The 3842-nt window shown below is 35.9% G+C and overlaps 1 protein-coding gene across 2 annotated transcripts in view; it reads right to left on the bottom strand.

Annotated features, from left to right (window-relative positions):
- LOC107755711 (V-type proton ATPase 116 kDa subunit a) overlaps positions 1-3782 on the bottom strand; it is a 44726-nt gene extending 40944 nt beyond the window's left edge. For both annotated transcript variants that reach the window (XM_016572594.1, XM_016572595.1), the window contains exon 1: positions 3707-3782. The gene's annotated coding sequence lies outside the window, so the exon portion shown is untranslated. The remainder of the gene's footprint in view (positions 1-3706) is intronic.
- Positions 3783-3842: the final 60 nt, after the last annotated feature.

Below are 3842 nucleotides of genomic sequence, written 5' to 3'. Positions count from 1 at the left end.
TATAATTAGTAACTTACGATGTTTCTATTCATTTGTTATCATGTTGAATACAAATTCAGTCATATTAAAAACATTAGTCTGCTTTTAGCCTTACGCTGGAGTTGGTTTACTTTCTCGCAATGAAACTAAGTAAATAATTACATAAATTAACATGATAATATCGTGTATCGGCGATCTCACAGGCTGATGATAGGACGATATGAAAATTGAGCATATCGCCCAACACTATTGTATCCCATAGTGAGACACCTCACTTAATGCTATCAGAGAACTGGGGTTATGCAAGTAACCTATCAATATGTTTACCAAAGACCTGTTGGAGAGCAACGGGCAAACAGCAAACATTAAAGGACATTCCTACTTTGGTCTTGTAAGTATCTGTATTCATTTTGACGTGTTCATTATTTATTTACATTATTTGTTATCATGTGTTGGAACCGTGACATTTTAGCGGTAACAGCGGCCATGTTGTGGTTAGCTTAAAGGCAGGGTAGGTGATTTGGTTCAAAAATATTTTTTTTTATGCTGGTTGAAAGTCTCTTCACATCCCGATAGCATTCACTATTGAATGCTGTTAAATTGTCTAAATGAATTTATAGGCCTATGTATTTATATCATCTGTGGATAGCGTAGGACCATAAAATGTTCATCCAATCATATTCCTCGGTCCGAGAGCTACAATAGGCTGTTCTACCTGCCTGTCAATGTATTGCATACCTCTGTGCATCCTGTTCGCACAGACATGCTTATTGTAATATTATGTGCTCTATACTGTGATGTTTTCTCACCAGTGAATGAGACATGAGGTAATCTTTAAAAAATTCCCTCATGTCAAAATTCATGGGGGTTGGTCCTCTGCAGAAGGAGGCATTTGAAAAGACTGCACTGTTCTTGGTTATTACAAGTATGCATGTGTGTGTGTGTGAATGTGTGTGTGGGCGCCCAAGCAAACATTGACCAGAGCTTGTCTCTGTTTTTAGGCAGAATGGTGATACACAATATCTCTTTTTTAGTAACTGGTTGAATAATTTCTTTTAATGTGGCATCAGGCTATATTGATTTAATTGATATAGTCTCAATCTGTATTGCTTTATACTGACATATCTTAAAAACTCTATAGTATAAGGAATGCAGTTGGGGAGCATTTTAAACAAGAAATAAAACCAATAATTAATAATTTCCTTCAATTTCATTGTTGGTAGTTTGTTTGTTGAAATAAGAGTTAACCTTTTTTGTATTCTTCTTTGTCATTTATCCAAAATGTTTTAAAGTTAAGTGTGATAACATGCTCTTGATTTGTATTAAGCCCAATTTATACTTCTGCGTCGAACCTACGCCGTAGCCTAATGTGCACCTCTCCAAAAATCTAACAGCGCGTCAATTCTACGCGAACCGCAAGCGCTGTGATTGGTCTGCTAGAACCTCTCCCTCCGTATGTACTTGAGTTTTGTGTGTGTTTATGTGCACTTTAATATATTTTAATGTTACACCTTCCTATATACAATAAAACAAAGCAAAGAACAAGTGTCTTATTCCGTTGTTGTCTCCTTTTTGTAGTTTTAAATAATTATTTAATGATTTGATATTTATTTGCCGGCGTCACGGCTATAATGCTTCTCCAACACTTCTTCTTCGGCTTTTGCCGTGGTACTGCGGGTTACACCAGCAACATGCCCATGGACACCGCAAACTAGCGGTTTGCATGTGTACTGCACGTCGACGCGGAAAATAACGCAGAAGTATAAATGAAAACTGACGCATAGCCTACGGCGTAAAGGCTATGGCGTAGGTCCGATGCAGAAGTATAAATCAGCCTTTAGATGTATTATTTTGAAATGTCTTAAGTTATTTAAAACATTTTATTCTGTCATTCTTTATATTTTTATTATCTTAAGTTGTTTATTGTCATTTATTATTATATTAAGTTGTTAAAAACATTCTTTTTCTAAATAAAAGATTTATATTTAATTTGTTTGGATGGATTACCATTCATGAGAGCCTGTTATATTTGAGTAGAAAGAATCCTTAAGCCATTATTTTGTGGTCCATTAGATGTCTATATATGTTGTCGTTCAATAGCGGTCTAATTGACCTATCGGTAAGCCCCTCCCCTCGAACGCAGATGAGCCAATGGCAGTCGAGTATCAGTTGCACGGGGAGCGGAACTCGGACATCTGTAGGTTTCAGCGCCATAGAGAAACATTGGAAGATCCGAAGCTCGCATCTGTTTGATGGTGTTTATGCTACAAAAATGGAAAAACAATGTGCCTAGGCTAGGGTGCTTGTAACACTAATTCCAGTTATCCTGAGAGGATAGGCAATGAAATTAATTTTATTCCATTTCCTAAATCCAACCAAAACAGAGCAAAATGTCCCTAAGCAGAGTTGTGCAAAATTGCTTGCTGTGTAAAAAAAAAAAAAAATTTTAAAACATCAGCAATTATATTAAATTCTAATATATATATATGCAGCTTTATTCCTTATATACTGTATATGTATGATTATATGTTAAATATCATTTTCTAAAGATGACATTTCAAACATTATTTACATCATTAACATTATAACTTTATTAATATAATCGTGTTTCTGCAAATACTCCATATGCATGATAACATGTTTATGGGTAATACTAGAAAAGTATTATTAAAAACATCAGCAATTATGTGAACTTAATTTAATTTAATTTTACTTCTGTAATAGATTTAAAAGTAGATATCCACAGAATGATCTGAACATTTGACATTCATTTGGTACAAATTGTTACTTGCTAAAATAAAATGATGAAAGCAATGACGTCAGCTACACAAATCCATACTGACTATTACACTTTCTCAAATGATACAGAGACCAATATAGAAACGGACTTCGTCTCTTCTAATGTGAGAGTCTCTGCGCTGGCCTCAGCATCACTTGCATCCCAAATAGCCGATTGGCTGAAAGCTCAGCATCCCTTCTGACTGGCTGATCCTGACTGGCCCAACATCCCTGCATCTCTAAGAGCTGATTGGCCAAGAAGCTCAACAACCCTCGCATCTCTGAAAGCTGATTGGCTGATGGCTCAACATCGCTCACATCTCTGCCGCACTGTCCTTCAGCTCTGAAGGGCGCCATTACGCGCTCCTCTTTCTATCTACCCCGTGCCAACAATAATTTTATCAGAGTTTTATCACATATTTTAATATACTAACAAATTCCGGCGCTATTTATTTGTAAGATGTTCAGTTTTGCTTAATAAGGCTACAGCGAATCATTCTGGCATCATCCTAATAACGAATATAAGTAGAACAGTTAGAGACATCGAGCGCATGTAGTTGTATTTTGAACAAAATGAGTTAATACATTAATTCATAACTGAATAAATGAACGCATGAATGACACAGTGAGTAAATATGCTCGACTGATTAACGCAGATTTCCAATATACTAATCACTAAAATGCTGTCAGCTGTTTATTTCCCCCCGCAATTATATCATAATATTAAAGTCATAATCAGAACAAACTAATATACATAAACATATTTAGAAACGCTAATGGCTGACAGACTAGAAGATACATCCATATTCAAGCATCACCACCTCACTCAAGCGGCCACAGATAAAATGATTCATCCACTCATTTCTAACGTCATAAATACATACACAGTGTAAGAGTTAAAAGTGTGGAGAAAGAGAAAAACGAATATGTAAAATATAAATGTTCTTACCGTCCTTGACGTCTTCAGTTCACCTCTGCGATGATGATCAGACCTGCTACGTGACGTCACGCCAGCTACTGCTACTGGGTCACGTGATTTTTCGTCATTCAAGTCATTTTTATGTGCGGTAATGTATTGTATTTAT

Source organism: Sinocyclocheilus rhinocerous, unplaced genomic scaffold (assembly GCF_001515625.1).
Source record: "Sinocyclocheilus rhinocerous isolate Xijiao unplaced genomic scaffold, SAMN03320098_v1.1 scaffold1193, whole genome shotgun sequence".
NCBI classification, from domain to species: Eukaryota; Metazoa; Chordata; class Actinopteri; order Cypriniformes; family Cyprinidae; genus Sinocyclocheilus; species Sinocyclocheilus rhinocerous.
This window is presented reverse-complemented; position numbering and strand designations above follow the sequence as displayed.